The 8333-nt window shown below is 43.3% G+C and overlaps 1 long non-coding RNA gene across 1 annotated transcript; it reads right to left on the bottom strand.

Annotated features, from left to right (window-relative positions):
• Positions 1-2617: 2617 nt before the first annotated feature.
• On the bottom strand, positions 2618-7429 carry LOC142734958 (uncharacterized). The gene is made up of 3 exons (XR_012880482.1): positions 7352-7429; positions 2820-3579; positions 2618-2707 (listed from the first exon to the last, which is right to left on the bottom strand). It is a non-coding gene; the product is annotated as an uncharacterized LOC142734958 (long non-coding RNA).
• Positions 7430-8333: the final 904 nt, after the last annotated feature.

Here is an 8333-nt window from a genome sequence, read left to right as displayed (position 1 = left end):
CGCTGTACTACTGCTCCTGCAGTATACGGAGCACAGCGCCGCTCTCTGAGAGGTTCCTCTGAGAGGTTCCTGTTGTTTTTCCTTTGCTTTATCCAATGCTAAAAACTAATAATGATTTTTTTTTTTTTATAAATGCAAGCCCCTCAGTTGGAGTCACTGGGACCCAACACTAGAATTTCATCTGATTTGACAGATTATGGCACAATTTTCTATGGGGAACTTATGGTGGTTATTTTGATATTCCCATGCTGTTTTCTGACACAGACCACCTACCTAAACATTGCTACAGACAAATCCACCTCTTCATGGTAAAGGTATTCTCTAATGCCAGTGCTGTCTTACAGCAGGATAATGCCCCCGCCACACTGCAAAAATCGTTCAGGACTGATGTGAGGAACATGACAAAGAGTTCAAGGTGTTGACCTGGCCTCCATATTCTTAATTCAATCGATCATCTATGAGATGTGCTGGAAAAACAAATCCAATCCATGGAGACCCCTACTCACAATTTACAGGACTTAACCCCTTAATGACGAAGCCTAGGTTGGGCCTTAAAGGAACAGTGTCACCAAAAAAAAAATTTCTAACATCAGTTTGATTTTAGTCTTTTATTAAAAACTTTTATATTTATTTGTGTGTTTGTGTTTCACTTTTTTTTTATTTTTACACTTTTTCTTCCCTATGGGGGCTGCCATTTTTTACTCCATTTCTGTATGTGCCGATTAACGACACATACAGACATGTAATATACGGCAGCTCCAGTCCCATAGGGACTGCGAACGGGGCCCGTTCGCAGTCACTATGGTGTACGCCGTCTGTGTGAACGGCGCATGCGCCGCTCCCACACAGTCCAAGTTGAAATGCGCGCCGTCCGGCGCCATTTTACTGTGGACCGGAAGTCGCGGCCGGACAGTAAGATTACTAGTTCCGGTCGCGGCTTCCGGACTTGTGCACATGGAGCAGCGGCAGCAGACGGAGAGGACGGACCGGAGGGAGCGGCGGCGACTGGAGCAGGTAAGTGATTTCTGTGTATGTACGTGTTTTAGTGTGTGTTTACTACTGTATGTAAACCTACTACACTGTGTGTTAGCGCAAAAAATGGTGACACACAGTGTAGGAGGTTAGACCGTTCAAACCCCTCATTTCTCCCGGCACTAGCCAGGATAAAGGGGGGGGGGATTCTGAGAGCTCACTAGAGCGAGTGAGTTTTTCCCAATTTTGCAGCAAAAAGCAATGTGGTTGCTTTACCACATGCAATGCTGCAATTTTGGGAATGGCTCCATTTAGTGACCAGCAATGGGAAATATTATAAATTAGAATCTAATTTATAATATTTCCTGACTCGTGAAAAAAATAAAAAAAATTAGAACAATGTTTAATCACCTATGCACTAATTGTTTATCTAAAAAAAAAAAATACATGTTTTGCTGGCAACACATTCCCTTTAAGGCTCAGAGCCCATTTGTCTAATCTGACATGTGTCACTTTATGTGGTAATAACTTTGGAATGCCTTTATTTATCCAAGTGATTCTGAGACTGTTTTCTGGTGACACATTGAACTTTATGTTAGTGGTAAAATTTGGTTGATACATTCAGTGAAAAACAGAAAAAATTACAGAAAATGTGGTGTAAGGCAGATGGTTATACCACACAAAATAGTTATTAATTAACAATTTGTTTTTTTAAATAAAGGACTTAATATTGAAAAAAGGTTTTTTATACAACTGTTTTTTTTTTGTCTATCTAGGTGACTTGAAGTCAGGAATCCCTGATCGCTATTCTAATACACTGCACTACATGCGTAGTGCAGTGTAAAAGTGCTGTCAGTTACTCACTGACAGCAAACCTAAGGCAGGACAAACTAGGCTTCCGTAGATGACAAACCCGGAGGCCATTGTTAGGCCTCCTGTTGCCATAACATGATGGAATAGAACGTCAAGGAGCAGGAAGGGGTTAAAGGATCTGCTAACGTCTTGGTGCCAGATACCACAGGACACTTTTAAAGATCTTCTGAAATCCATGTCCCAACGGGTCAGAGCTATTATGGCAGCACGAGGAGGACTACACAAGGCAGGTGGTTTTAATGTTATGTCTGGATGGTGTATATGTTAGTAATTCATTTCTATTCATTTGTACATTGATGGAAATTAGGGTATGTTCACACGCAAACTCAAAAATATCTGAAAATACAGAGCTGTTTTCAAGGTTTTCAGCGTTTATTTACGGCCGTTTTTGGAGCTGTTTTCAATATTGTCTAGGAAAAACGGCTCCAAAAGTGGCCCAAGAAGTGACTTGCACTTCTTTTGTGAACATACCCTAAAAAAAGAGTAATTTTTCTGTGCTTTTTATTTTTACAATATATATCAATCACCCTAAATATTGTAATCTTGGGGCCTACATTGCTCCTATGTAAACATGGGAACGCCACCATTCTCACCAGTTTTAAGGCGTAATGTAAGTCTTAGGCCAAAATGTAGTAGTAGTCGAAACGCCAATCCAACCGAGATGGAATATGAAATATCCAAGATAGAAGGGAGTCCCAGGCATAAAATAAGATAAGATAACTTTATTAATCCCCGAAGGGAAATTCCAGTATCACATAAATGGATTCTGGGAAACGGCATCAGGGATCTTTTATTATTAGGTCTCTGTGCAGATTGAGATTCTGGCGTCCAAGGTGAAGATGATGAAGAAGACTAGGTGGTACTGTAGACAAAACAAAAAATAATCAGACCAGACGATAATCACTCAGCAATATACTGGTGCCGAAGCTCCAGCCATGATTTCACAAAAATACTATAGATGTCAGTGATCATACCTGTACTGCTGGTGTTTCTTCTGTACCACAGCTGTTGGTACTTATCTCCTCCTCTTTCTTTGAAAGGCATGGACGCGGCACAAGGGACAGCATGGATTTGTCGGGATCCAATGTGCAATACAAGGCAGATGGAATATGTGAGAACATGGCAGAACGGTGACTTGCTCTCCAATCTCATAGTCCTCTAGGCATATAGTGCAGGACTGGATGTCTTCGTTTTCAGTAAAGGTTCGAGATGGGAGTCTATCAATCTGCCTGCCTCTCCTGCCTCGCCGACGTTGTCTTCTCTGCACAGGTCTGCTGTCTGTGGTCTCTGTTGTCGACTGTTGGTTGGGAAGCAGCTGACTGGTGCTTGGTGTTGGCTCCACCAGCCTGTTAGATGTTTGCTGAGGAGATCTGCTTCCTTCTCTGGACGGCTGCAGGTTTGGTAGCGGCTCACTGGTGCTGGGGTCTTGTGTTGGTTCCTCCAGCCTTTCGGATCTCTCCTGAGTAGTTGATGGAGTAGACGCAGGCTGGGATTCTCCAGGAATTCTGAGCTCGGTCTCACTATTAATACGACGGCCACTTGTCGTTTCAGACTGTTCTATTGGCTCAGGTCGTAATGGGGACCGGCTTCTGTCCGCTCCTTCTTGCTGCAACCTACGGCGCGGTGGAACTTGACCACGTCTTCGTCTCCTGTCGGGGACATTGTCATGGTCTTCATCCTGCTCCACACTCTGACGCCTTCTATGTCCAGATCTTAATCTTCCATCAGCAATGCCTAGATGTGAAACAATGTGTATAACATATATTAATTATGTACAGAAAAAATGTGAAAAAAGATCAATACCAGACATTTCCTATGGACTCGCGTGGCCTTCTTTCTAGAGGAAAGCTCCCATGTTTTTCTAATCTTGGACAACCGTTTTGATACTATGAATATATACACAGTCGAGTCACATTATTATAACTACTACTAATATCCAGAGTAACCGGCGTGTGCAGCACGGACAGCAGTAGACGGGCTGGGAGTGACTCAATAAGGTGCTGGTCAGTGGTCTCATATGTGGAGCCTCGCTGACTCCATACATCCCACATTTACTGGAGGGTGCGTGGGGGAGGATCCATAAAGCGAACAACACGATTGGCGTGGTCCCACAGATGCTCAATTGGGTTCAAGTCTGGAGAAATAGGGGGCCAGGGAAGTACTTGGAAGTCTTGGTCGTGCTCTTCCAACCACTGTCGGGCATTTATAGTCGTGTGACATGTCGCATTGTCTTGCTTTAAGTTTCCATTTGCTCCAGGGAAGACAATCAGCATGTATGGTGGATATGATCTGTAACGATGGATTCATATCTAAATCGGTTCAGAGCCTTCCATAAAGATGAGTGGCCCAGAGAATACCATGGAAAAATACCCCAGACGCTGACGTCGCCGCCAGCTTTTTCCAGCAATGGTTGTAAAGTCCATCCTTTCGATGAAGCAGAAAACGTGATTTATGGGAGAAGACAACCCTTTGCCAATCATCGGTGCTCTGAGACCAATACTGCCGTGCAAATTGAAGCCATTTTCTCTGATGCACCTTTGTTACATAGGAGCAGTGACCATCCGTCGGGTTCGGAGCCCCATACGCAGTCGGGTTCGCTGAACTGTTGTATTAGACACACGTCTGGTAGCCAACGTTCACCTCTCAAATACATGGCACGTGGTGCTCTGCAGTTTCCATGTCCGTTATTCCCAATGGTGCCATTTGTCCACTCACGATACACTGTCACCACAGCAGCACGCGAACAGTTCACAAACTGCGCTGTTTCAGAAATACTGCCGCCCTTGGTCCGAAAGCCAATAATCATCCCTTTTTGCAACTGAAAAATGGTGCATTTTTTGCGGACGCAAAACGGACACGTTTGTGTGAAACTAGTCTAAATGTATCTGATATAACAAGTTCCACTTACCTTGATTTATCCGGGAACTTTCGTCTATTGCAAGCTGCAAGAGTTCTCGGTAACTCATTGTTCCTTGTAGCAGGCGGCTTGATGTTTAAATTCAGGAACAATGGAAAAACGGGATTCCTCAAATAAGAGGGAATCTACCACGATGTTCAGAAGTTGCACTGGTGTTTAAGTGCTCTGAACAGATGATGTAGTAGTCGCTTTGTAGCACAAATTCGCTCTTTGAAAAACCAAGTGAAGTTTCAGCATCAGCATCAACTCGAGATATGGCACTGATGTGACCGCGCTTGGGGTACTTAGAACTTCACGCCATTGTGATGTCACTGCTATAGATGCCACACCCTCCATTGTTCTGATGACATCACTGCCTGCAGTGATGTCATAATGCTTACGGTATGTCATAAACGGTCCCCTGCTCTGCATTATACCAATCACTGCAGGAAAGCCTCCAAATAAATAAATAAATATATATTACATTTTTTTATATTTACATATTGCAGCTGAAAATCTCTAATATTTGTTTAGTAAATGTTTCTCTATAATTGTTTAGTAAATGTTGTAGCACACAATTCATCTAAGTAAAAGTCTTAGTAACAGATTACCACCATGGAGAGGTGGAAATGTAACTTTATTTTTCTAAAACTAGATGGTTCTGGAGTAAATAAGAATCCTTTATAACCTAAAGAGGTTGTCTGGTATAAGAAACCCATTGTAAATACCCTATTGGGGAATTCTAAGTTAAGAAAGGACAAGTCTCTTATTGATTTCACTGTGTAATGCTTAGTTTCTCCTGTAGTGGCGCTGCAGGGGAATTCAACACTTCTCAAGTTCCATCACAGATTAAATCTGATCGCTGGGGGTCACAATCAGCGACATTAAGCTGCACTATCTGGATGTACAAATGACACTGGATGAGGGCCGTATTGTGACAGACATTTACACCAAACCAACTGACTGAAAATAACTTTTTAATTTTAGCTTTCAACCCAAATCAGCACAAAAATAAAATTTCACAAAGCCAACTACATAGTGATAGAAAAAGCTGCAGAACTTCGCATATAAATGAGACGGATATGTGAGAGGCAGATAGATAGGGCGTGCTCTAGCAAAGTAAAAAATGAGCCCCCCATTACTTTATTTTTCTGATCTCAAATGCCAAGATACAATCCCGTTAGTAAGCCCTAAATATACACCTCCTGCAATGAGCCATAATACAATTGTGGGGATCAGACCTTAACCACTTCCTGCCGCAGCCATTTTGAATTTTTTTATTTTTGTTCTTTCCTCCTCACCTTCCAAAAGCCACAACTTTTTTATTTTTCTGTTGATATATCCATATGAGGGCTTGATTTTTGCAGGACGAGTTGTAGTTTTTCATGGCACCATTTATTGTACTAATGAAATGGGAAACTGAAAGAACTTTCTTTGTGGGGTGAAATAGGAAAAAAGCAGATTTCTCCATTGTTTTTTGGGTTTAGTTTTTATGGAGATCACCGCGCGGTTTTGTTTCGCCATTATCTGAGAGCCATACGTTTTGTTTTCTTTCCGTCGCTGCAGCCGTGTGAGGGCTTGTTTTTTTGTGGCACGAGCTGTCGTTTTTATTGGTTCATGAGACTTTTTGATCATCTTTTATTCCATTGTTTGTGGGAGATGAGATGACCAAAAAACAGTGATTCTGCCCTTGACATTTTTTGTTTGTTTTAATGCATTCACCATGTGGGTTAAATAATGTTATACTGTTATATCTCTGACTTTTACGGACGTGGCAATACAAGTTATGTTAATTTACTTTTTTTACATTGCTTTTTTTTAAACTTTAAATATTTTAACTTTATATATAAATATATATATATATATATATATATATATATATATATATATATATAAACTTAATTTAACTGTATTTTACTTTCTTTACTTGCCCTCTAGGGGACTTAAACCAGCAATCATTGGATCGCTTGCATGATATACTGCAATACTAATGTATTGCAGTATATCGTGTTCTTTACCTGCTCTTATTAAGCCTTGCCAGGGGTGCAAAGATGGCAGACCTGAGGGCCTACATTAGTCCTCCAAGCTGCAATGACAACCATCGGCACCCCGCAATCGCAGGGGGGCAATGGGCTGTCAGAGATGGCCACCCCCATCTTTCTAATGGCTTAGTTACCGCAGTTACTATTGACCTCAGCATCTAAGGGGTTAAACGAGTGGGATCGTAGTAATCTACGATTTCGCTCGTCGCAGTGAACTTTCAGTTGTAACATACAACCAACACCAGCAAATTATGGAGTGACCTCAGTCAGTGACACCACTCCATACTTCCCTCCTGGCCTACACCGTATATATACACGTTGGTTGTCGTGGAAGGGGCTAGGCAGCATTGAAGGGTTATGCTGCTATAAAGCAGATCTTCCCTTACAAAAACTAATGAAGTTTTGGCAACCAAAGGTGCCCCCCTCAGCATCAGAGCCCCATAGCAGCTTCTATGGCTACTAGGGCTATAGTTATGTCCATGTACAGGGGGAAGATTTGACAGTAACACTACAGGTGATGTATTATCACAGTATACATCTAGTATTAGGATAAAATAGAATGACGTACCAGTCCCCAGACATTAGTAGATACGGGTCACTAAGAAAATCATGGTGGTTCCAAGTACCAGGCTCAGGACCAACACCTACAAGAGGAGGAGAGAGAATAAGGAGGTTAAAACGTGGCCAGGTGCGGTGGATTCACTGCTTGTACACAATGCATCTTAAAGGGGTTATGCGGGGACTAAAAGTTATTAGCAGTGTTCTAACTGCATTATGTGATGTCACGGTTTGTGGGTATGTGGACCCACCAGGCCGCACCGCCATAGCAGCGAGGCAGCTGGCCAAACAACAGGGAACCCCAGAAATACATAGTCCCGCACAAGGGTAACCGGATAGTCCAGACAGTGGCCGCAGCTCTGGCACGGATGGAGGTATTTAACACAGGACGTGGCGGATGACACAGGTGCAGTAGACACGACTCCAACTAGTAGGCACAGGAACAAGAAGACAGTACGGGATACAGGAACGGGTAACAGGGCACGGGAACAACTGGAACGGGAAACAGTAAGGGACCATTTGAAAGACAGACTTGGGGTATACTAACAATGCTCAGGCAAGGATCAGATGGGTTGGGCCCTTCTTATAGTCCAGGAAATCATGTGTGTTGATGATGGTGATTTCCTACATGTGCGTGCGCTGGCCCTTTAAGAGCGGGCACGAGCGTGCGCGCGCACCCTACGGGACAGAGCAGATCGTACCAGAAGTGAGCGCTGGCGTCTCCTGGGAAGGAGATGGGAACCAGCGCTCACAGATCCATGGCTGCGGGCGTCAGGTGAGTGGACCCGATGGCCCTGGACGCTACAGTATCCCCCCCTCTTACGCCCCCTCTTCTTGGGACTAGAGCGAGAGAGGAACTTCTTAACAAGAGCAGAGGCATCAAGGTTCTCCTCCGGCTCCCAGGACCTCTCCTCAGGACCAAACCCTCTCTAGTCCACCAAATAGAAAGTCCTTCCTCCTACCCTCTTGCAGTCCAGGATCTCCCTCACCTC

The sequence above is a fragment of the Rhinoderma darwinii genome, unplaced genomic scaffold, assembly GCF_050947455.1.
Source record: "Rhinoderma darwinii isolate aRhiDar2 unplaced genomic scaffold, aRhiDar2.hap1 Scaffold_996, whole genome shotgun sequence".
Classification (NCBI taxonomy): Eukaryota; Metazoa; Chordata; class Amphibia; order Anura; family Rhinodermatidae; genus Rhinoderma; species Rhinoderma darwinii.
Note: the sequence above shows the minus strand (reverse complement) of the source record. Positions and strands in the feature narration are given on the sequence as shown.